The sequence below is a fragment of the Cyprinus carpio genome, chromosome B11, assembly GCF_018340385.1.
Source record: "Cyprinus carpio isolate SPL01 chromosome B11, ASM1834038v1, whole genome shotgun sequence".
In the NCBI taxonomy this organism is placed as follows: Eukaryota; Metazoa; Chordata; class Actinopteri; order Cypriniformes; family Cyprinidae; genus Cyprinus; species Cyprinus carpio.
Genome location: NC_056607.1, coordinates 13,455,196 through 13,482,448, shown reverse-complemented (window position 1 = coordinate 13,482,448; position 27,253 = coordinate 13,455,196). Strand labels below are relative to the sequence as shown.

The following is a 27,253-nucleotide window of genomic DNA, read 5'->3' as shown; positions in this document are numbered from 1 at the left end:
TTTCATTAAAAATATCGTTATTTATTTTTCAAATACTTATATCCTTAAAAAAAAAAAAACTACTCAGAGAAGATTTGGAGACAAATGAGTAATGTACTTTCTCCTACTGATCTAGCCTTATTCAGCCTGTGGGCCAATCCTCATAAGCTTGTGCAATAAACTTTGGCATCTACAAATTTCTAACTTGTGTACAAATGAGAACTGCGAGATGCCTAATCTTAAGAAATAAAAATAAATAAATAAAACAACTTCATTCAGTGAGCTCTGCACAAACTGAAATCATGTGTGTTATCAAAATCGCTCAGCTCTGATAACATAATAAACATTAAATATGCAGAAAACAGACTAGCATCACATGACCTTGCCAACTGTAAATATATGAGATATGATCCTATCTTTGTGTAAACTGCGCGACAACCTCTAAAACGGCACTCTGCATTAATAGTTTGTATACCAGCTGCAATGGCAATGCTTTTGCAAATTAAACAATCTTGTTTATGGTCACCAAACCAGATGTTGGCCATATCCAGTGTGAATGATGAATCTGAAATCCAGCTACCACTCCACATCTCCCCTCTCACTTAAAAAGCGGTTATGTCTTATTGCTCTCTATACTCAGGGGAATTACGCTATGCATTATTAATGACTCTCTCTTTGAAAGATTAATTGTCAAGTGCTCCGAATTTTACTATCAATCAGAATGCAGCCCGGCTTAGAAAAGCTTCTTGAGCATGTCAAATGGTTTCTAGCTCTGTAGAGGTGAGCAATTAAATGACAATTCGCTATTAGGTCCATGTGCACGCTTCTTTGCCTTTTATTTTACATTAACAATGTCACGAATACAAGCTTTTCAATGTGACATTGTCAAAGCATTTGAGTCCTCCCTTTACAATGGCTACCTGATTATGCAAAGTGATCTCATTATTATTCATTTATAAAGTGTTGCTTGTTGTTTGTTTGGACAGACACTGATGCATACAACATCAGCGTTTTAAAAACAAAGACTTTTACACATGTACAACTTTAGAGTTGTAAAAATGTTTATAAGTACACAGAATATTGAAATCATATAGGTTATTTCTAAAGTAAATGATGTACTTTTTAAATGCTGTCAATACACTGATTCTATGTTGTTGCGTATTCATATGCACAGCAATGTACACAAAAACCTTTTAATATGAACAGGGAATACCCTCAATTATGGCACATATTTCATATATGGAACAGAACAGAAACCTGTTTATTAGCATTAGCTAAACTGCTAACTTTGTTGGATCCAAAACAATGTCACTCTGACCACTATCCACAGTTCAAATCGCATGCTTACGGGGGTCCCGCACCAGCCGAGTAACTGCAGTTGAGACGAATGGGAATGTTTACAGCTTTCTGCATGTATTATAGGCCTCCTTGTGTTTTGCATGTTTTGATGTCCTTCTGTGTTGTTGTTCTGCCGGGGGGTGACACAGCTAATGTCCCATGAAGCAATGACCTACAACAAGAAAAACACAAGGTCTGAGACGCATCAGATCAAATTCTGTTATTAATATGTGGCAAATAAAAAGGTCCAGAGTTATCTATTAACAGAGCACAGCTTTAGTTCAGTTAATTACAAGCCTCATTAATTCAGGCAACAAAGTCAATTGGAAGTCTGCTTCTTTTAATAACGGTGTTGAGGAACGATTTTTTTTACCTTTTATCTCTTTTTGGGAAATGTGAAGAAAATCATGATCATGGCCAGCTTCTTTAAACATTTTCTTCTGATTTTCGCTGTATTGCAACAACAGAGGGAATATAATAGATCAATTCAAAAATCAAATGGTGCTTAAGGATAATTTTAATTGAAAGAAAATAAAAGGGCTCTGAATGCACAGTTAAGGCTTGACAAAGATATAACCTGCATGGAATGCAATAATATTATTATCATTTAACATAGGAATCATTCTATAATGATCCCTGTCACCTGTCTAAATAATAATTTAAAAAAATAAACTTTTCCTTTCTTTGCTGCAAAACCCTTATCTTTCACTTTTCTCTGTCATGTTAAGGGAAAGGTTCACCCAAAAATTAAAATTGCGTCATTATTTATTCACCTTCATGTTGGCCCAAACCTGTATGAATGTTTTTTTTTCTTCCATCAATGAATTTGGAAACAGAGCTTTTAAGCTTAAAAAAAGACACAAAAACACTCTGAACGCACAGTCAAGGCTTGACTGCAAAGTGCAATAAATACACCTGTCTAAATAATAATTTAAAAAAAAACATAAAACTTTTCCTTTTGATGCTGCAAAACAAGTTTATCTCTTTTTTTTTTTCTTTTTTCATCATAAATGTCCATTAACTTTTTTTTTTTTTTTTCTTTTTTGAATATTTCAATGAATCAGTTGATGTGGCTTCCCCCAGTTTTTCACAGCCATTATATTCTTCAAAAATGTCTTCTCTTTAGCTTCTTGAAGAAAGAGATTCAAACAAGTTTGGGACGACATGAGGGGGAGACAGCAGATTTTCATTTTTGGGTGAACTATTCCTTTAATTAGATCACCAAGTATCCATGTAAAGTATCTGTCTGTCTCATGTTGCAAAGTGCGGATATCTTATGTACATTTCCTATCATTGTGTGAAACCCAAAACGGACTGGTTGGATCCAGACGGAAATGTATCAATGGTCACTTTGCGCAATTAAATTTGTAGGTGTAACATGAATAGTCCATCACGTCTAACTATTATTGACTACTGGTGAGATGTTTTCCACAACCTGAGAAATTGCAGATGCGAAGTCCAAACCAACTGTACAGTCCACGTAGCATGAAGAGGATGAGCGAACACTGTTTAAGATAGTCAGATTAATGAACTCCATCGTTCCTTTTAATTTAGCGAAGCCATACGTCAGGATCAGTATAACATCAGGGCACCATGAGGAGATCAGCCTTCTCTATTCATTAAAATATCCTCCAGGGTCACTGTTGATTGAGACTGTGTAAGTGTATGTGTGTGTGTGTGTGTGTGCGTGTGTTGTGAGACATCAGTATTCATAGGATGTGGCCTAAGCCCGGGTGAGCTCATCATGGGCATGAATCATGCTGTATCTATGCATGCATGTGGATGGAATTTGGATAAGCTCAAGTCAATTCGATATAAGCCTTTCAATTGGATTAATCTAAAGTGGGCAAAGGGGGATGCCAAATTAACACTGGGATGAGAATCCTCCCACCTATTCCCAGGTTTTGTTTCTCCTCTGGCCCCTAGTGCACACTTTAACAAGTAGATAAACATGTGCAGAAATGTTTGCAAAAGCATTCCTGAGTCATCCTTTTTCTCTCCAAAACAATTATTTGCTTATAGGCAGTGCTTTTGTAGCCTTTAGTTAAGGGCTATTTCAAAAGTCATTACTTCTACTCCAACCAGACTACAGTGCCAGACACTAGTCTAGAAGTTTTTTTTTTGTTAGCCACTCCACATTCAGAGAGTGATTTATCTTCAATTGCTTGACCAACAAAGAGATAAACTGTATTGCACAATTTGCCATTAAGCTGTTTCCACATTAAACATGTAGTGTATGGTCATTATACAGTAAAACTTTATATTAAGTGCCCTTAACTAATGTGTACTTGCATCAGTAAATAAACACAATGTACGTATTGTGTTCATATTGTATTGCAAATACATCTACTGCTATTGAGGTGGGATATAGGTATGGTTAGGGACAGGTTTGGTGGTATGGGTAGGTTTAAGGGTAAGGGATGGGTCAACAGTGTAATTATAAATGTAATTACAGAAATGAATTACAGATGTAATTACATGAGGGTATTTATTTATTTAAATTTATATTTAAATTTTAATATACATTTAAATGATTAATTAAAATGTAAGTACATAGTAGTTAAGGCCACTCAATATAAAGTGGGACCGGTGATGAATCTGACTTTTTTTGCGATTCATTTTTTTTTTTTTTTTTTGAATAATTTGTTGGTTATTCTTTACAATGAATCAGTGTGTTATCACGTTATCTAAACTGTGAAACTGAATATTTCAGCAATTGAAATCACATATTCATGTTTTCTTTCAGCAGTTTGAAATCAGAATTATGCACAATTCACTCTTTTTTTTTTTCTCAGTAAATCTGTCAAATGGCTTAAAAACTGCCTAAACTCGAAGAGACAAAATTTTCTTGAAAATATTTTAGTAATCATGTTGCGTGTTCGCATTTTCTGTGAGCTGTTTAAAACTAGCCTTCAAGTGAATGAAAGAATGAATCACTCTTTTGAATACAATCTTTTAAATGGGTTATGAAAACTGAATTGGTTTACTATTCCATTTGAATCATTCAGACTTATATTTTGAATCGTTTGCAGTGGTTTCTCATTCAGTAAACATTCAAAGGAATCAGAACACAAAGCACAAAGGTATGTTAGATATGGATAATTAATAAATCCCAAACTGCACATGCATCCTATTGTCTGTCCATGATAAATAAAGCCTTTATTGTGTCAAACCTATATGTCTAATACCTGCACTTGAGCTTGTGAACGACTATGCACTGAAAGTAACCTAATATCAAAACAAATAGCAAAATACTTTCAGTACACGGAAGCACTTGAATTTTGCTGTATTGGACACGTTAGTAGATTGCACTGCGGTGTACTGTTAATACCATGGTACATGAATACAATAGTCATTCAATACCATGCTTCCAAACTGTGGACACTGAGGCTTGCCTGTGATGGATGTCATATATCTAGACTGACCTTTCCTGCTAGCAGCTAAAATATTTAATGGAGGAAAGCTGGGTCATTTAAGCAATGGGGGTTTGGGCCTTCAGAGTGATTTTGAGTCACTCACAGTGGGCTCTCTGAGTGACAGGGTCACAACTTGTTAAAACTGTTCAACTCTAATGTCTCCAAGCTGTTCCCTAAGAATCAATGTCAGTAAAATGGATCAGATTTTTGTGGCACTTCATCTAGTTTATTTTTACCCTGGAAGGAAGCTAGAGGCTGTCATAGCATGTAATTATATCGTAAGTAACACCATTTAAAATAATGACATGCTAAAGCTAATGTTTATATTATTTTAAATATGCGTTTAATTTGTTTTACTTATTTTTGACATGATTATTTATTGATATATATTCTACATTCTTTCATAATTACTATGCAAGCATATTTCATGTCCTCAGAGAGACTTATATGCAGTATTTATAGATTAAAAAAAAAAAAAATCATCATCATACATTTCTAAACCAACACATTTCTTTAAACCTTCGCCTTATATATCTCATCAGATAGACCAGAGCCAGCATCTTGTCACATCTTTAATATATTTTGTATTGGTGAGAATAAAAAAAAAAAAGAAAGAAATTGAGAATGTTGGCAAGCCATAAATCTGTGTTTGTGAGGTAAATTGCAAGCAGTCGAGAAAATGCCAGAATGCATTATTCTGCTTCGTTTGTCTGTTGTCATTTTTCTTTTTGTTTTCCAATAAGCCTAAATACCTCAATGTATTCTCTGCCATTTTTACTAATATATGTAGATTTGATTTTTTTTTTTTTTTTTTTTTTTTGGCAAAGGCTGGCTTTCCGCTTTATTTATTTATTTATTTATTTATTTATTTATTTTGCTTTTATCCAATGTAAGATAGCATTTTTTTTCATATTAAGGTATGCCAATTGTGATACTGTAATGTTTTATGAGGCTTTCAAAAAAGAACTGTGTCCTTGTAAGCATCTACTTTTCTATAATGTATTATTGAATTATTAAGTTGGCTTGAGAGAGCCAACTTACTGAAATTGTACTTAAACTTATAGTGATTATTATTATTATTCTTCTGAGACTAAATTTCTGACTGCTACTCCTCCTAGAGCTTTAACTCTACAGACTCCAAATTCAGCCCAGATCTTCAGACTGATCTGACTCGAGTTGCTATATCTTTTTAGACTGATTGGACTTACGGTTTTCATAAAAATGAAGATTAAAAATCATAAAAATCCCATAGACTTGCATTGAAAAGCCTCTGCTCACCTGAACATTCCGTAAACTCCAACTGTCAAAAATTCAAATCTAAACACACTGAAGCCCATTAGACTCAATCAGACTTACCTTCTATGTACTATTACTAACCCATTCAAACTCATTCAGACTCATCTATCTATCTATCTATCTATCTATCTATCTATCTATCTATCTATCTATCTATCTATCTATCTATCTATCGTCTGACTATTTCTATCTATCTATCTATCTATCTATCTATCTATCTATCTATCTATCTATCTATCTATCTATCTATCTATCTATCATCTGACTGTTTCTGTCTATCTATCTATCTATCTATCTATCTATATATCTATCTATCTATCTATCTATCTATCTATCTATCTATCTATCTATCTATCTATCTATCATCTGACTCTTTCTATCTATCTATCTATCTATCTATCTATATCTCTATCTATCTATCTATCTATCTAACCATATATCTATCTATCATCTGACAATTTCTATCTATCTATCATCTGACTATTTCTATCTTTCTATCTGACCGTTATCTATCTATCTATCTATCTATCTATCTATCTATCTATCTATCTATCTATCTATCTATCTATCTATCTATCATCTGACTATTTCTATCTATCTGACCGTTATCTATTTCTATCTATCTATCTATCTATCTATCTATCTATCTATCTATCTATCTATCTATCTATCTATCTATCTATCTATCTATCTATCTATCTATCTATCTATCTATCTCTTTCTTTCTATCTATCTATCATCTGACAATATCTATCTATCTATCTATCTATCTATCTATCTATCTATCTATCTATCTATCTATCTATCTATCATCTGACTATTTCTATCTATCTATCTATCTATCTATCTATCTATCTATCTATCTATCTATCTATCTACTGACTATTTCTATCTATCTATCTATCTATCTATCTATCTATCATCTGACTCTTTCTATCTATCGATCTATCTATCTATCTATCTATACATCTATCTATCTATCTATCTATCTATCTATCTATCTATCTATCTATCTATCTATCTATCCTAGCAACATGCTAATAATGTTAGAAACATGCTAGTAACTTGTTAATCATGCTAGCGACATGCTAGTCACATGCTAATCATGCTAGAAACATGCTAGTGACATGCTAGTAACTTGCTAATCATGCTAGTCACTTGCTAATTATGCTAGTGACATGCTAGTAATTTGCTAATCATGCTAGAAAACATGCTAGCGACCTGCTAGTAACATGCTAATCATGCAAAAAACATGTTAGAGACATGCTAGTCACTTGCTAATCATGCTAGAAACATGCTAGTCACTCGCTTATCATACTAGAAACATGCTAGAGACATGCTAGTCACTTGTTAATCATGCTAGAAACATGCTAGTTACATGCTAGTAACATGCTTATCATGCTAGAAACATGCTAGCGACATGCTAGTCACTCGCTAATCATGCTAAAAACATGCTAGTCACTTGCTAATCATGCTAGAAACATGCTAGCGACATGCTAGTCACTCGCTAATCATGTTAAAACATGCTAGTGACATGCTAGTCAATTGCTAATCATGCAAGAAACATGCTAGTGACATGCTAGTAACTTGCTAATTATGCTAGCAACATGCTAGTAACTAGCTTATCATGCTAGAAACATGCTAGTAACTTTGCTAATCATGCTAATGACATGCTAGTCACTTGCTTTATTAAACCTTCTTAAACTTTTCAAACTTTCTAAACTTTTCAAACTTTCTGTTCAGGCTTTCTCAAGCCAACTTAAAGTTTGTCTTGACGAACTTTTTCATCTAGTTATTATTATAGTATTAGCAGTGTTAAGTTTAATATCTGCCAGTACTGACTAACTGTGGCCTGCTAAATGACAAACTTTGCCCCCTTCTCTCAAAATAAATAAATAAATAAATTCCATAATGTGTATAAATTATAAGTATAATATAACGTCTTTCTTATTGGACTATATAAAAGCAGCTGACCTTAATGTCAGAATGTGCTGCTTCATTCATTCTTCAATGGAACAGCATTCTTGTTCATTTGATATTGCTTTATTCAGTGAATCCTTTTATGCAACTTCTTTTTATTTGGTTCATCTATATGTGTTGGCGTATATTTGCAAAGATGTAACAGCTCCTAATTTCAGCAGTTTGGTGATCCACAGCAGATAAATATTTATTGCTTTGATTGAGATTGGAGATTGTTTTGATTGCTTGAGAGTAAACAGAATCACTGAGCAAGACAATGGCATTTGAAAAAAAAAAAAAAATTCTTGACACAAACAAAGATTGCGAGACTATTGTTATAAACAGTGGTCGACTACTAAATCACTGAGGTTGATGTTATCAGCCAATTTAGCAATTTTTAGAAATCAATGTCAGGCTATGAGTTTGTCTGTTTAAGCCTTAGTGCAGGCACACATATACCATATACTTTATTCATATACTGACTGCATTCAGCAAATATGCCTTTTAAACATGAATACCCAATAAACATTTAATGTCACAAAACTTTGGGGAATTCAGCTTTTGATCTTCTTATGTGCATAGCCTAAAATGCGTGAACAAGCATGAGCGAGCATCTTTAAATACTTAATTTCAAAATATGCTGTGCTAACTCCAGTTTAGCGCTATGTTATATATCATGTCATTTATATTATGTACTGTATTTAAATTAAGCATTACCTGGTTACCAACACAATCTCGTCTATAAAAATGTGTTACTATTTAATGCTATGTCAAATATTGACTAATTCGTATGAATTTGTAAAATCTCATTTGCATGTTTTTGTATGATCTGCTCATGCCTCATTGATGGGGTGAGGTTAAAGGAATATGAATAGGACGGAAAATCCATCCTATCCCATCCATCACAATGAGAAAAACCAAAGAATATATTTCTGATGTGCAGCAAAGGATAATTGAGCTTCACAAATTAGAAAGTGACTTTAAGAAAAGAGCTAGAGCAGTGAAAATTCCCATTTCCACCATCAGGGCAATAATTAAGAATTTCCAACCGACAGAAAATGTTACGAAACTGCCTGGAAGAGGACATGTCTATATTGTCCTAATGCACGGTGAGGAGGAGAGTTTAAGTGGTTAAAGACTCAGGGTCAGAAAACCTTAAAAAATAAATAAATAAAATTTTTATATTTCTACTGGAGGTCCTGGACATCTTGTTTAGATACATAGCATCTTTGATTCTATCAAATACCAACAGCTATTTGTTGGAAATCTTATAATGGGCCATGTTTGGATCTTCCAACCAGACAATAATCCAAAAACAAACCTTAAAAACAACATAAAAAAGGGTCACTGGGCACAAAACGAAGCTTCTGCTATGGCCATTCCAGTTCCCTGATCTGAACCTTGTAGAAAATGAGTGTGGTGAACTGAAGAGGAGAAGCACCATCATGAAGCTTTGAATCGGAAGGGTCTGGAGAAATTCTGGATGAAGGAACTGTCTCTGATCTCTTGTCAGGTGTTCTCTAACCTCATCAGGCATTATAGGAGAAAACTTGGAGCTGTTATTATGCCAAATGGAGGTTTCAAAAAGTATTGAATAAATCAATTTTCAAATTCTTATTCTCCAATGAAAGGTTAGATTTATAGGGGAATTTTTTGAAATAAAAGATAAAAATGATTAACAATGCAGATTTATTTTCATAGCCTTCTTTGATCATATTAACATGGGTACCAACAATTCTGACCATGGGTGTATATGAAATCTCCACCTCGTAAAACAGTTACATGAGATTGGGTTAATATTACTGAGTGTTAAATTCCTTTTTTAACAGCTTTTTAATGTGTGAAAAATACAAAATCAAAAAGTCCCTATTTACAGTATAATTATGTGATTTATAAAGTTCAAATTATTTCAAATTGATTCCTTTCCAAATTATTGACATTTAATTTATAATTATTTTATCACATGCTTATGTAAAAATGCATATAAATTTATTTGCAGAAATTGTTGTATGACCTAAATAGGTTATTATTTTATATATTTTATATGAATAATAAAATCGCTATATAGGCACATTTCAAGTGTTTATGAGGAGTGTTGGAGTATTATCGCACAATGTAAGACATGGAGGCACCCGCGCAATCCCTTGCATTTTTTTTTCCTGCGGAAAGAACTTACAATACTCTGTCATTTTTGGATGTGCTTTCTGTCATCAATGATCATGAACAATGAACTGGCTCACCACAGACATAAGAAATAAATCTATAGAAAGCTTGAAATGTGTACTATTAAATAAAAAACAAATCTTCTCAAATTATGTAGTCCGTATTAAAATGTCCACTACTGTTGAGAAGATGGCCAGTCAGTGTCGGCATTCGGCAACTTAATCTTTGCAGCCCACACTGACTGAGAAATCACTAGTTTATTAATAAATAATTAAAATGTCTTCTTTTTCCCTGACACATTCTTAATCAATACTTTTGCCGGTGCTTTGCAGCAAGCTTTATGTGCACAATAGGCTATAATACGCCTAAATGCCTATTTTAAAGGATGGTTCAGTAGTGTACTATATTAATCAATTTAATACAAACGTGCGACTAGTTGACTAAAAAAAATCTTTAGCCAGGAGCAGGCCTACTTAGCACAAGGAACCGATCCATTTTTAAAATAAAATGCTATGACATTACGTACGAAATGTGCAACCACAAATCACATCATTGATCGTTGTATTGCATTGCACGAGTCATGCATGTGTAATGAGTCAAATGTTCTTATTTTATTTAATCTTTTTTTATGTATGGGAGTGCTATAGGGGTGCTTTGGTCTTTCTTGGGGGTGCTGGAGCACCTGCTAGCCCCTCCCCATCCAAAAAAATCAGTCGACCACTAGTTGCAATACGCCAAAATTAGTCAGAGAGATTACCTTTGTCTTTGAGCAAGTGTCTATATTCTGTGAGTGGTCGAGTGCCAGGACATTACATTCAAATAATAAGTGTGCCGTCTAGAGTCAGAGCTCCTCTCTGGTGGCCCGATTGTTTAATAGCTGTGACAAAAGAATAGAGTAAAGTGACACATGCCAGGACCTAGAGATCCATGCAGCTTGATGTCAGTAACCTGGGTTTAATGTGATAAGAGCAGTGATCGATGGCTGTAGAAGCCTGCTGCTGCCGCATCCAGAGGAAATGATTAAGTGCCAACTTTAACCCAGGATGCTTCAGTATAAAGTTGAAAGGAAAGGAGTCAGCAGGGGTTACTGTGTCCTAAAACTTGCGGAATGAGACTGCGGAAGTGTCAGTGGCCCTGCTTTGTCCTAGTGTGGGTTATAAGACAGCGAGGTCTCTATCTACAGTCACTGTGGAGGAAGGGGTTATTTGCGGACTCCAGTAGCTCACACTAGCCTTAGCATGTGGCCTTTGACATTCACATAAAAGAGATGTCTTAGTGAGCCGGTTATCTTCGAGACCAGTGACAGCTCTCGAACTGTTTGGTCCAGGGGGTATAAAGGAGAGAGCGCAGCACCCAACTGTTGCCGTACTGTTGCGGGTAGCCAGACTAGATTGAGACACTTCAGGGGGGAGGCATTTCAAGGGAGTCTTTGAATGTACTCTGCACTTAAAGCAAAAATTGGCTTATTTTTTGATCCCATCAAACTGTGCAGTTGCCTGAAAAGTGTCTCAATTTTTACTTATCGCTACTGCATGTCATTTTGCAGCAGGGGAACTACTGACACTATGGCTTTCCATCGCCCTGTCAGATCTCTTTTGTGCTTGTCCTGCTCAATCATCACAGGCCAGATGCATATCCATGAGTGCTTGGCAGTTCTTTTCCTCGTCCTGACCAGACCGCAAGTGGCCACTCCAAATGGCCTGTATGTTATTTCCTCATCTTGCTGTAACTGTAGCAGTACTTAAAGCCCTTATTGTCTGGCAAATAGAACATCTGTCAGGATGGGGGGAAAGTAGTAATTGCCCCTCAGTAATTTGTCTACTATGAAAAAATGCTTGATGTTGGCTTTGAAGTTGCTATTAAGATAAGTGGGGCCTACGTTTGCTTTATTAAGAACAGCCGTGGCTGCTACACTTTGCCTGTATTACATCAATCTGTCACGCTACATCAAACAGCTTTTGGCTTCTAAATTATAAAGATAATTAATCAAATGTGTTTGTCAGAGCACAGCACACCTCCGGGCTCTTTGTTTTCCAATATGAGACCATCACATGACCTTGCACAGTGTGATTTTCTATTTTTTAAACAGCTGGACTTAGAGACTTATTTCATGGGTCATTTTAAGTCAAGGGTTGCAGTATGTACTTTGAATATAACACATATGTGTGTTTATCAGTGGTATTTAGTACACACACACACCCTATATACATAATATAATAGCTGCAAACTGCTACCACAAGCATTAGCCAAGTATTTGAATGTTGAGCAGCGAGCTCATTGACTACCCATACATATACATATACATACAAATATATATACACACACACACTACCGTTTCAAAAGTTTGGGATCAGAGATATTTTTAATGTTTTTTTTTTAAAGGAGTTTCTTGTGCTCGTCAAAGCTGCATATATTTGTTCAAAAATACAGGGAAAAAAACAATATTGGGAAATATTATTATGGTGTAAAATAATTTTTTAATATACATTAAAATCTAAATTATTTCTGAGATCAAAGCTGAATTTTCAGCATCATTACTCCAGTCTTCAGTGTCACATGATCCTTCAGAAATCATTCTAATATGCTGATTTATTATCAGAGCTGGAAACTGTTGTGCTGCTTAATATTTTTTGGGAACCTGTGATACTTTTTTTCAGGGTTCTTTGATAGAAATATAAAAAATAGAAATCTTTTCTAACAATATACACTACCATTGGAGTCTTAAAGTCTTGGAGTTAAAAAAAAGAAAGAAAGAAATTAAAACTTTTATTCAGCGAGGATGTGTTAAATTGTTAAGAAGTGATAGCAAAGATTTATATTGTTAGAAAAGATTTATATTTTGAATAAATGCTGTTCTTTTTAACTTTTTATTCATCAAAGTTATCATTAGTTTACAGCAGTCTAGAAGTTTTTCTGTTAAGTCATACCATAACATGGAAACAATGATTGGCTCATCAGTATCATACAGCACTTAACCCTCTTTGCTAAGTTGCCCTTTGAGGTGATGCTGTGGGAATCTCCATAGGTCCCTGTGGGCTTCCTTCCATGTGAGCAAACTAGTTTCCTGCTGTGTTCTGTGTCAGAGAGATGATAATGTCAGCCTTGTCAGGATTAATCTGGGACAAGTAAGAGCAGAGATTAAGCAAGTTCATGACAGTGAAACAACTGCCAAACCCCACTCTTATAGGTCACGTCTCTAATACCCCTAACAATGCAGTCTAGCGGGGTCCTGTATGTAATCAGGAGCATCACACTTACGGTTAACCCACTACCAGCTGTATCATTTGCATATGCATATGATCTGTGGAGGGAATGTATGATGCTTCAATTACTGTACCCGATTCTGCTTCTTAATGATCACAAATGTTACCAGTAATGGAACTGCATACATTAACTGGTAGATTGAAAACCCAGTGCACAAATCATTTAAGGAAAAATTGAGATTTCAAATAATTAGAAAGATAGTATCAGCATGAAATGATTCCAGTAGCACATTTTTCAAATTTCATGCAATTGGAAAACTCCATTTTCTAGCAGTATAAAAAATGTCTAGCAGTATGACTTTTTAAATAGTAAGAAATTGGCAAAAATGTATAATGGCACTCTTTATACTGTACTTTTCTGAATGCAATACATCTGGGTTAGAGTCAGTGATTTCTATGATTCCGTACTGTCAAGAAGAGGAATTTATATTACATGTAGTTAACTTGTTAACTAGCCAAACTTCGACCCCCTGGCACACGCATATTCTCAATTTCTCTCTCTCTCTTCTACCCGTTGTCACTCTCTATTTTTTTTCTTCCTTTTCTTCCTGTGTCTGGTGGAGGGAGATAGAGAATCAAGGCAGAGAATTTATCAGGCAATTTTCATAGCTACTGCATTTTCTTCCTTCTGGACCAATGTAAACAAATGAGTAATTTTTATGCAAGGCAAAGAGAAACACCAATTATCTAGTGCCTATTGAAGATAACACTGTCTATTCGCAACTCTATTAACCAGACTTGGAACTTTCAAAAAAAAAAAAAAAAAAAAAAAAAAAAAACTTCCTCTTTTATCCAGATTAACCAATGTGTTCATAAAACTAGAAGCCACCTGGACATACACTGAGATATATAATTAATGCTGGGAAACTTACATGAGGTATAACACAGTGCTGTACTGTGTCATTGAAAATGCATTGAAATAAAGTTTCACACTAATAGACAAAAGTTGAAAATAGACTATTTTCTCTTTCCTATCCTTTGAAACACTGAGACCTTCAAATTGCAGGGACACGTTTGACAGAAGTTTAGTTCAGGAATAATTGGCCACAAAGTTACAAAGTTCCATCAACTTATTAAGAGTAAACCATTATTTCTTAGATATTTCTGATCTGGAATGTTTAAATTGCCTGTCAGATTTGTCAACCATATAGAAAATTTCGGTTTTGATTTACCTGTGTTATTCTGGGATCTTCAGAGAGCTAATTATGGTGAGATTTGGTGAGGGTTCTGACTTGGTAAATTAGGACTTGAACTTAGTAAAAGTATGTATTTTTTCATACAAGTTTTAATAATGAACGAGTTTGATTAAAAGTTAGAGTGTGTATTTTCATCTTTTCCTAAATTAACAAAGCAAACAGTAGTGGTGTTTCACCGGAGAAAGTAACATACTAACGTACCCCACTGTATAATGCACCTTATTTTTACACTCACTGTATAATGCACATTCTTTTTATACTCATTGTATAATGCATCTTCTGTTTATACTTTCTTTACACCCTGTGTTGTATGTACAGTCATTTGCATTGAGCTGGTCTCTGCCCTCCTACAGTACCTCATAACTTGCACTATACAGTATGTCGTAAAAAATAATGTATACACACATTCTATATTTATTTGATATACTCTGTTATTTGCACTTCTGGTTAGATGCTATAACTGCATTTCATTGGCTCTGTACTTGTACTCTGCACAGTGACAATAAAGTTGAATCTAATCTAATCTACTTAAGGATAGAGGACTCGTATTTTAGACCCCCAAAAAAATGTTTTGGAAAAAAAAAAAAAAAAAAAAAAAAAAAAAACTCTTTATGTTTTTTATTATTTCAAACAAATAGCTCTTTCACTTCACAAGACGTTAATTGATTGACTGAAGTTGTGTGGGTTATTTGTGTTTTTATCAGCTGTTTGGACTCATTCTGACGGCACCCATTCACTCTAGAGAAGGGGTGGAGAGAGTTGGTCCTAGAGCAGCAGCCCTGCAGAGTTTTGCTTCAACCCTAATCAAACACACCTGAACAAGCTAATCAAGGTCTGAAGGGTTACTATAAAAGCTACAGGCAGGTGAGTTTTAATTAGGGTTGGAGCTGAACTCTGCAGGGCTGTGACTCTCCAGGACTGGAGTTCGCCACCCCTGCTCCATTTGTGAGCAAGTGATGTAATGCAACATTTCTCTAAATCTGTTCTAGTGAAGAAACAAACTCATCTGCAACTCGGATGGCAAGAGGAGGAGTACATTTTCAGCAGCATATATATATTAATTGTGCTTATGTAGTTAGTTAAGAATGTATTTATTTGTCATTAATCCAACATTGTTTTGTATAGAACACCTGTTCAATTAAGCTATAAAGGATTTACCTTAAAAGCTTTGTCATTTGCATAACCATTAATATAACATATCTGTAAAACACCTAAAATTGCTGAAACCCAAAAGTGCTGTATGTGTCAATGTAGTTTACAGGGATAGCAAATCCATTTCTTCTTTTAGTAATCTTTTCTAAGATGTTGTTGTTTTATAAAACCAAAGGTGGCTCTGTATATCATGCTAGTTGAGTCCACAGACATGCACTGATGAAATAATGCATTCATGTGTTGACTGATGAAGAAAAACAAGTTTACTGTTTTTGTAATTGTGTGCAGCACTTGAGCACATTGAATGTTTTACTGGCAACCTTTTTAGGGCATATTCCAAATAGAAAAATTGCTGACGTGAATTAAAACAACTCGTATCATCCTGAGCATTCTCTCACTTTGTTTATTTCAAAGGTTGGGAATCAAAGTTCACTTCAGTGTGCTGAGAGAGAACTGTTGTATGTTCCTCCCTCGAGTGAAAGACTGCTGGATGAGAAAAAGTTTTTGCAAGATTTTATATTTATTTTATTTATTTATTTTTTATCCAGTGTGCAAAGGATCTGCCACTTGCACAGAAAGTGTAAGCTTACGAAAAATAACTAAATAACTTTGCTTTAGCTTAGTAACTTTTATAGAGTGGCCCCCGAGAGTATTTCAAAATTTATTCCACACAGGAAAATTATGAAAGTCATTGCAATAGATACAGAACTATGTGTCATTCATTTGAAAGAAAACTAAACACTTCAAGCTACACATTTCACAAAACAATGTTCGATTAAAATTTACACAATAAATGTACTATCCAAAATGAAGATGAAAAGTATTGTCACTTTTAGTTTGTCCAACTTGGCTGGGTCTGAAATATGGTGAAAGGCATCAATGCAATGAATAAAAAATATTTTTGTAGTATTTTATTATATAAATTGACTTTGATTTCTAAAGGTATAAATGTATCCTTCGCTGATTTAAGCCATTTATTTATTATCATTATTATTTTTTTTAATGTAATAATTTATTTTCAACTTGTGACTCTAGCAAGAAATAACAAATATAGTCATAAATATTTATATACTGTGGAATTCGTAGGTTCATGGATGTAACATTAGGCCTTTATTTCTGCTTTCTTAGGAGGCACCTTCATCTCCCAAAATCCATTTCATTAAACATAATTGCAAATATCAATTCAAACGTGAAGTTCTGAGAAATTTGCTTAAATGCTCAAATATTTTTGGTGGCCAGTGTATTTTTGCGTCCTTTTTGCGAAACAAGGACACACTTTTTTTTTTAATCAAACATAACATTTCAGCAATCTCTGGCATCTGTGATGAGTGGTTAAGCTTGCCATTTTTATTTCATGTATATGAGTCACAGCACATTAAGTCCTATCAGAAAGGAGCATTAGGAAAAACTTGTTTATTTCCATGGCACAGCTACCATTAATAAGCCCATGCATCACCACTGTTTGTTTTCTTGATGGGAAGCCACACTGAGAGTTTGAACAGCTGTAAAATTCAATTGAAGTTCAGTATCAGAATGCGTAACACTCATCCAATTGAAGATTATAAGTGAGCATCTCTCTTTGCAGTAGTGATATTTTGATTGTCTTAAATTAGTAGCTAATTCTATCTGTCTGTTCCAACTAGCTATCTGGCAGGAACCCATTAAGCTGAGGAGACATTTGGAGGGCCGTGTTTCTCACACACACACACACACCCAAACAACATCCAAAATTCAGCATTCATGCTTTTTTTTTTATTGCCATGTTGTGGGCGACAGTGTGCAGTGGAAGGAGGAAAACAGACTTGTACGGCGCTGAGGCAAGAGTGCAAATAAGTAGACCAATAAATACAGTAGATAAATGACATGTCAGTGTGTGAAACAATGAACAGCAGCTCTGAGGAGGTCATTAGCGATTAATACTGTGAGTTAAGCGCCCTGATTGCAGTGAGAAAGAAGCTGTTTATTACACAGCAGCTCTTTGAGGAAAGCGACCTGTAGAATTTTTCCAGAAGGCAGAGGCTGAAAAAACTGATGGGATGGAGAGAGGATTTTATTCGAGATCATTTGGCTCATCCTGAGTGAAAGTTTGGAGGGAAAAAAATGTATTGAAAGAAGTTTGCATCATGGATTTTCTGCGGAACACTCAGTTCCCGTTGCGCTAGACTCTAGCATCAGAGATTCTGGACCAGACGGTTATGGGTGTTATCAAGAAAGACTAATAATGATCTATTCGGTGGCCACTGTGAACTTTCTTGCTGAGAAAGTGCAGTCTTTGCTAAGATTTTTGATTAAGTACACTAGCGTACAAAGTTTTGATGATAATAATAAATAATATAAATATAATAAAATAATGATGTAACAGTTCTTAGGTCGGGAAGAAGGAGGCGGGAACCGGCGAACATTTAAACAAAAAAATGTAATAATAAAATAAACACAAAGTAGCGCGACAGCCCCTCGCGGACGACTGTCGCACATAAACAGAACCAAAACACAAAATAAAGTCCAGGCCTGGTTACTCCACCAGCCTTGCTCTGTTCCTACGGCTCTCGGCCCCGCCTCACTCATGACATACCCCCATCGCCCCTCACAGGCCGGGGGGTACCAGGGGAGCAGGGTTTCATATTTTATTGAAGCTTCCCCGGGCGCTGCCATTGATTAGCGGACCCCCACCTGACTCCCATTCATTTTGGCGTCACTTTGACAGCGAATAACTTTACATCTGAGGCATTTAAAGACTCCATTTGTCCATTAATTATTTCTAAAGAAAAACGAAAATGTATAAAAGGCTCCATTACCTTGTATCTTATGTTATGGCCCCGTAGAAGCAGTTTTTGTAAAAGAATGGATAGATAGCCATGCATCGGTAATTCTGAGAAGTTGCATCATAGGTGAAAAGTGAGAGGAGCAGGGAGTAGAGGACAAAACCCAGAGGCTTTCAGTACCCATGGTCAGTCTGAGGGATGATTGATTAGCCATCCTGACAGTCTGTGACCTGTTCTACAGAAAATTCAGAGGCTACTGGCATAAGGATGGATTGATGATCATGCATAATAGTATGTTAAACAGTCGGAGTGGGTTGATTGTGTTAAAAGTGGAGTAGAAGTCGAGGAAGAAGTTTCGTGCCTCAGATTTATAGGTAACTCCAGGGCTCTGTTCCTAAACCTAGTCAGCTGCCTACATACAGTTGGCAGTTTTTTAAGGCATCATAGATGCAACATGAAGGCTTTCCCAAAAAGTACAATACAGTTGAAAAGTTTGTGCTCCTTAAGCGTTTTTTTTTTTTTTAAAGAGTTGTTAAGGAACTATGCTCTTTTGCTCACCTATACATTAAAACAGGAATATTAAAATTTTAGCTGAATTGGCGATCAAAAAACAAAACAAAACCTTTTATTCTTATTATCTTATTAGCAGTGAGTTTAATTCTTCAAAAATATTTTTAATAGTTGTTAGCATAAACTTTCTATATTTATACCATATCAATCACTTCAATATGAGTGATTTGATTCCATCTTTACACAATAGTTTTCATAATTTCTATTGCAACCAGCCACTAATAGTTTTTTTTTTTTTTCAAGTTAATATATTTACAATCCCAATTCCAGAGAAGTTGGGACCTTTTGTAAAAATGCAATATAATCAAGAATCTGTGATTTGTTCATTCTCTTTAACTTTTTTTTATTGACAAAAGTACAAAGAAAACATTTCCAAAGTTTTGACCAATGTAAAAGTATTTTGTAAATATGAACAAATTTTTATTTTGATGGCTGCAACACACTCCCAACTTCCAACATCAACTTTCCTTTTAATTACAATGTTTCATTGTTTGGGAATTAAGGATACTAATTGTTAAAGTTTTGATAGCATATTTTTTTTCCAGTCTCTCTTGAAACAAGGCTTCAGATGCTCGGCAATCTGTGATTGTCCTTGTCTGATTCTCCTTTTCATGACTGGTCATACATTTTCATTTGGAGACAGATTTGGACTGCAGGCAGGCCAGTCTAGTATGTTCACTCTGTCTCTACAAAACCATGCTGTTGTAGCAAATGCAGAATGAGACCTGGCATTGTCTTGATCTAATAACCATGGACTTTCCATGAAAGTCACCCAATCCGTTTACAGATGTTTACTTTTGCATCTGTCATTGATGAAAGTCTGGATGGTCCATTTGATCTTTGGGACTGAGAACTCAAAATCCATTTTTCCTAGAAACAAATTGAAATGTGGACTCATCTGAGTACAGCACTCACAGTGTTTTTGACTATCTGAGCTCTGGCCCAGAGAACCTGGTGGCATCGCTGCATAGAATTGATGTATAGCTTTCTCCTAGTGTAACAGATATTCAAGTTGCATTTCTTGATGCAGCAGCAGACTGTGTTATGTGACAGCAGTTTTTTGAAGTACTCCTGAGCCCATGTGGCTATATTTAACACTGCAGCATGACAGTTTCTCATGCAATGCCAACTGAGGGCTCAAAGGTCAAGCATATTCAACTGAGGTTTCCTGCCTTGCCCTACATGTACTGTGATTTCTCTGGATTCCCTGAATCTTTTTCACAATATTACGTGTGTTAGTTTGTTAAAGACCTAAATTCTTTGCAATTTTGCATTGCAAAATGTGATTTTTGGTTTGTTTGACACTTTTGACACTTTTGACACTTTGAATGAGCCATGATCCAGCTTTACTTGCAAAGACTGAGATGTTCCTTTTATACCCAAACGTAATACCCTGACCTATTACCAATCAACCCACTTACATTTAAAATTAACAAAACAATTAAAAAGTGGATATTCTATAACCTTTTCACTTGTATTTTGCCTCTGTCTCAACTATTTTGGAATGTCAAAATCAAGAAAACAAAGATTAATCAAAGGTTTATTGTGCATCTTTCCAATCAAGCTGTAAAATTATGCAAAATAAATAAATAAATAAATAAAAATAATGATGTGTATTTGGCATGCACTAAATGCCAACTATGAAGGCAGCCACTGCAAAACAAAGCAGTTTGCTATTTTATTCCAACACGAAATGCGATTTCGACTATAGCCATTGCTTGTGTGGTGGAAATGACAGTAGTTTAGAAGGGTAAAAGATACATTAAAAATGAACAAATTATATTTAAACTTTTATTTTCTTCTTTTTCAGGCACAGTAGACAAAAGATCGAGGAATGTTTCAGAGAGGATTGAGAAGGCAGCTTGGGAAGATCTGTCAGCTCTCCAAAAAGTAAAATAAGGTGAGTTACACAACAGCTCTGTTAAACATACTTTCACTGGCCTGATAAGAAAAGACTCACAGATCCTCTTCCCCCACCATTCAGTACCATATGGTGTGATCCATAGCCTGGCATATTGACCTTTTGCTCTATCACAGCCTGAGTTAAAGCCCACCTGATCTCACTGGCACAGTCCTACACACTTCAGGGTAAATACATTATGATCAAAACATAAGAGCTTCTGAGCAGATGGTGCTCTTGTAAGAAGCATGTAAATATGTCCTTTAGTTACATCTCATTGCACATGGGATTTTTTCCCACCCTAAGCAAGATTAAGCCGTAATAGAGATATATAGTGCAGTTGAATTTGCTTAGGTTACCTATACTTACCAGCGTAGGGTGAGGTTTGCAAAAACACCCCATGGAAGATCTAAAAATACAAAAGTGAAGAAAAATACCTTCTGGACAGGTAATATAAAGCGCTCACTATTTCAAGAAAGAAAAGAGGGCACAGGTTTCCACAGGCAGGAAAAGCTATCCGAACCCTTTCTAAGGCCTCTGGCGAGTGCTGATGAAGAAATATAGTGTAAACAGCAGAGCATTAAACCATTTAGTTGTCACAGACCGGCCCTTCTGAATCAGGGCATCATGGAAGGCAGGGCCCAGAAGAATCCTTTTATTATGTGTTCGCTTGTTAGGTGGCCCGAGGTTAACCTGGACACTCCTCAAAGTTGCTCTGAGTTGACATTTAATCAGAGCCGCTGAGTTAGCAGCAGCTGGGCTAAGACTCTGGGTGTGCTAGACAAATGGGATTGTGGGATAGATTGGAAACTGAGGTATCATCTTGAGTAAGTGCATGGAGGTTTCTATGTTGGATGGAATAATTAATAGATTCAACAAATCTGTGCATTACTTGTCTTAGTTCTCTTTTGTTTTTTTAATTGTGTAAAGTGCTACAGTACATGCAAAAAAATATATATATATATTATTTGAATTTGTGACAAGCAGATTATTAAAAAAAAATGTTTTACAAGAACATGCTGTTACAGTCTTTCTACTTCAAAATGTTACATTTAATGTAGTTTGGCACTTGCTGTTTCTTTGTAATAAATTAAAATTGTTTCTACACCATTTTCTTTTTCAGTGCATCTGAAATCTAGCTCTCGATCTTCAAAATTACACAAATATGGCCATTTTTTCTAAACTTTCTCATTTATTGACTAAATAGCATTACTAATTCTCCTCTAACTTGTAAGTTTGCATGTATTTGTGTCTTTAATGTGCCTTTAATGCAGTTTTTCATGTTTGTCGTGTTTAAAATGCAGCAGCCATAATTGCCCTCAAATCATTTATGTCAGTGACTGAAAAATGGCCTGGTATTTGCTTGCTTATTGCATATTTGGTTATGATGCACTAAAATATTTACAGGCAGTTGTTCTTCTACTGCCACTGACACTAATTACACAATCACATAATGATTATTTGTGTGTCCTCACTGATAAACAACAACAAAAAAAATGATGCAAATAAATAATAGCATCCCAACTTCTGCGCAAAGAAGCAATAAATTTGGTCATTTTTGGGCTGCAATAATCATAAAAAATCTTTAGCTTGCAACTGAGTTAATGTTGTCACTTTGCAAAATATAATATATGCTTCAAGCTTGTTTATAAGATTTAATTAGACCTCAAATAAATGTTTAATGTCTTCCTCAAAAGCAATTATACGGATGACTTTTTGTCTTGTTTTGATTTGTTTAATATTATCATGAATTATGTTTGTATGACTTTACTGTGACAGACATTTATAAACAGAAATCACATTGAAACCAAATAAGTTATTATTTTTTTTTTTATCAAAATCAAGATTTTAGATTAAAATGTATTTGAATGTATAACGAAAAATGTATATTTGAAGTCCTAGTTTATCACAATTTATCATACTTTTTCCTTCCTAAATTCATTTTAAATGGCCCTGCAATGTGACAAATCCATATTAATACAACTTCATTCAAAAGTACAAAATGTTGTTTCTTAATTAATATAAGGTCATAAAACTACACGCATGTTAATTATAAACTAATTAGCCAAATTATGTTTTAGATGTATGTTGTTAGCCTCTGGCTCTGAAGTATTATTGTGTATGCATGCATTGGCTATGGATACAGCTACAGTAAATCTATAAATTCCATCATCTGTCATCCTGGCAAAACAACATTTCATCTTTAATATTAATTCTGAACATGAGTAACATTTTGAGGTGTGTTGTTTTGCATGCAGAGCAACCAACTATTTGTCAATATGAATTTGACAACAGGTTCCTTTTCTCTAATCACTGCACATTGCAATACTTAATTACTTCATTTACACTTCACGTCCCTTAAGCAAATTAAGAAACAGTTCAGTCTCATGATACACAAAACAGAAATTGTCACTTTGTGCTTATATAGATATATATATATATATATATATATATATATATATATATATATATATATTTTTATATATTTTATATATTATTTTTTTTTTTTTTTTTTTAGTTAAAAAATAAAGAATATTACATTGCAGTCTTCCATTTTATTGCTATTTAGCTCATTCCTTTCAATATATGTCTATGCATGGTCGGTCAATCAATTTCTCCCACCCAATCTCAGGGCGGCTGGTAATTTCTGCCACCCAGTCGTTCATGTGCTAATTTTTTGGTTGCTCAAGGTGGTCTCTGAACAAGTTGAACGTTAATGAAATGAGCAAATCTATCTGGATCCAGACAGATTGCTCTGGATGGCAGTGAAATTCCATTAAATCTTGGCAAAAGAGACTGATATCCTGAGTCCGGGCCAGACAAGTGGCATGGCAGTGGAATGTATCACAAGAGAAAAAAAAAAAATGACACCCATCTCGGCTAACCCATGCATGATCTAGTGTCCAGTAATCCACATGTTTATGATTGAGCAGAAATGGATTAGTTGTGGTTTTCCTTAGGAAAATAAGCTATTAGTGGCGTACAGTGGGCCTGTCATGTATTGCACTGACTGTTCTCTCCTTCATATCTCCTTAAATAAACTTACCTCATTATTATTTCTGAAAGCTCACCTGTTCTGCGAAGTGTCAGCAGATGCGCCGTGTTGACACGTCATTGTCTCTTTGATTGAAACCGGCCCTGAGAGCCTTGTTGTTTGGCATTGTGCTGTCCTCTTGACAGACGTGCAGAATAACAGACTGTCTCACCTATGATGGCAGATTTGAAAATATTATTACACAATGAAAGACTGTTCAAACAGAATTGCCTTTGAGGATTGAAACACAACTGAAAAGTATAAACTATAGTACTGTGTTATGCCATTTTTTGTAGTATTCACATACAAGACCTATTAAAGAGACAGAGTTACTGTGATCTAAAATAATGGCACTTTTATATACCAGTGTTACTCAAACATGTAGCTGGCTAGGGAACAATTTCTCTGCAGAAACCATTAACTAAGCTAAGCTGAAAGCTATTCTGTAGAGAAACTAGCAGTCTAAATTTAAGCTTTTTAAATATCAAATACTTATTACAAAACAAACAACAACAAATGCAGCTCCAAAAGAAGTAAATAACCATTAGTAAATCAGATGGTTAATTGTTTCCGTCTCCTGAAGGAATTTCTTTTAGAATTTTAATATATATACTAAAACAATAAAATAAAATTTCACAACATTATTGTTTTTACTGTATTTTTGATTGAATAAATGAGGCCACGATAAGAGATTTCTCTCAAAAACATTAAAAATGATCTTTCCGACCTCATAGTTTCCGACCTCATATCCCACATATTTATACTAATTTTTAATCTTCTCAGAATTTTTTTCAAAGGATTCGCTCCAAATTATGATTACATTCCAGTAGGATCCACAGGATTTTTTTAACTAGGCCAGCTTAAAAAGCAGTAACACTGCCAAAAATCTCCATATTGACATTATCTGTGAGCAAAATTGTAAGCTTTGGACATGCACTGTACAGTGTGAAGTCGACATATTGACATAATAAGGATGTTGTCAAAAGTTAAACCAATCGCAAAGTTTTGAGTTGCCACAAATACTCAAACTCATTCAGTTAGAATGTACAGTATGCTGCAGAAATTCCCAAAGAGACACATTAAAACTTGACGGCAAGTATGAAAATAATCAATAGCCTAGCTTACCCAGGATTCTCCTGTTAAAACATTATATTCCTCCTCTGGTAACATTGCACTTGGATTGTAGCAAAAACAGATGGGCAGTTTAGAAAGAAAATTTTCCAGTTATTATTGTAATGAAGCTCATGTGTTTTTCCAACATCTCTGGACATGTCAGCAGGTGTTGCAGGGAGCATCCAGGTAGTAGAGAAACGAGGACATTGGAAACAGTATTAATGATGATTGAAAATGAAGCGCTTTTGGGCCTGTAATTAAAACACTGAGGGGCTTCGGAATATGAAGCGCTAGTGCTCATTAGAGTGTTGGCCAGTGACACATTTTATTAATGAACAGGCTCGTGTCTCTAGAGATTCCTCAGCAGAAATATCCCTGGTCTCTTCAAATCAAGCTTGGAAAGAAAAATGGCTTTTGGCTCAAACTCAATAGTTTAGTAATCCTTAGGTGTGTATAGTCAATGAGGCAGCTAAACAGATGTTACCAATATCCAAGAAGAGTATGAGAAATTTTGTTAGCGCTTGAGTTTGTCATTGTTGCATAATAAATCTCACGAAACAAGAGTCTGTCCCTTGGTGAAGGTGTGCTGAGTTCTCATTGGTTGAGAGGACCCATGAGAGTACAGATGCGAATACTGACTCCAAGAGCTTAAGAAGTTTTAACTTCAGTCGTGCTGAATTTATGGCTGCCGTTTTACTGAACACCAACATTTAATTATAGTTATTCCAGTTTATTTTTGGCTGTCCTCATACAGTAACATTTTATCTGTTTACACAGTGGAGGAAAAGAAAAGCTGCCCTCATGCCATGTCCACTCTGGAGCCATGATCGATTTTTCTCACTTTGGCAAGCATAGAAGCTTCATAAAAGGTTTCCTGTCATATAAAGGCAGACTTTCACCTTATCATATCAGTATCAACAGATACTGACCATGAAGAGATTCTTATTAGAAACTTATTAAACTACAGGACTAGGATATCTTTTATTTGATTATTATTATGTATTTTTTTTTATTAGTAGTGCTGTCAAACAATTAATTGCAACTAATTGCAACTAAGTTTTTGTTTACATAGTATATATGTGTACTGTGTATATTTGCGATGTATATATAAATACACACATGCATGTACATATTTAAGAAAAAAATATATAATATTAATTATATTTACATAAAATATAAATATATCGTACATACAAAAAACATATGCTGTATGTGTGTCTTTATATGTGCATAATAAATATAGACAGCACACACACACACACATATACTATGTAAACAAAAACTAAATAATAAATAATAGAATAGCCAAAGTAAATATCTTTAAAAAATAAAACTTTATATTTTAAAATATTTTATAATGATTATGAAATTTCTGAAACCTAGCAGCAAAGAAAAAAAAACTCAATATTTGTAACTTGATTGTAAGAGAATTAATGAGAAAGTAAGATTAAGACATACATGACATCTGTATGTTTACATTTCTATAAATAACCAAATCTCTCTTTATCTTCCTCTTAGAAATGAATATGTAACTATGGTAACCAGGAGTTCCTCCTCTTGCACCAGATTCAACTGGTTCTTGAGTGTTTTGTAAATGAAAACATCACACTTTTTGAATATGTACATGAGAGCTATAGTGGTAAAATGTTAGCTGTTCTGTTAATCAGAAAGCTAATTTAGCTGACTAGGTAATTGCTCTAGGCTTGTGAATCATTTAGCATTTCCGATTGGCTAGTTTTTGATTGGCTGTAAAAGTGTGGGCCACACCTCTGACTTGTGCCTATTCCATTAGTAGACACCTATTCCCAGGTCACCATTTTCACTGAGATCTGTCAGGTAGTTGGGACATTTATGTGTGGTTTTCCCCAAAAAGCTGTTTGTGTGACCCTTTTCAGAGAGGACTGTTTCATAAACCTGTCACTATGTAATGCCAGCCTAGCAAAGACACTGTTATTGAATCATTGGACCGTGCCAACAATAGCAAAACCGATACCACTGAGAAACTTCATATGTGAAAAGACGTTTGGCTGTCTCTTAACAGCTTGTTTTGCATTGCATCTAAAAAAAATATATATATATATAAAAAAGTTAAACCCACTTGCCACTGGCGTT

At 34.8% G+C, this 27,253-nt stretch overlaps 1 long non-coding RNA gene across 1 annotated transcript; it reads right to left on the bottom strand.

The window, feature by feature from the left end:
- Nucleotides 1-68: 68 nt before the first annotated feature.
- On the bottom strand, nt 69-24,199 carry LOC122138901. Its single transcript, XR_006155878.1, has 3 exons — nt 24,066-24,199; nt 1,691-1,767; nt 69-1,489 (listed from the first exon to the last, which is right to left on the bottom strand). It is a non-coding gene; the product is annotated as an uncharacterized LOC122138901 (long non-coding RNA).
- Nucleotides 24,200-27,253: the final 3,054 nt, after the last annotated feature.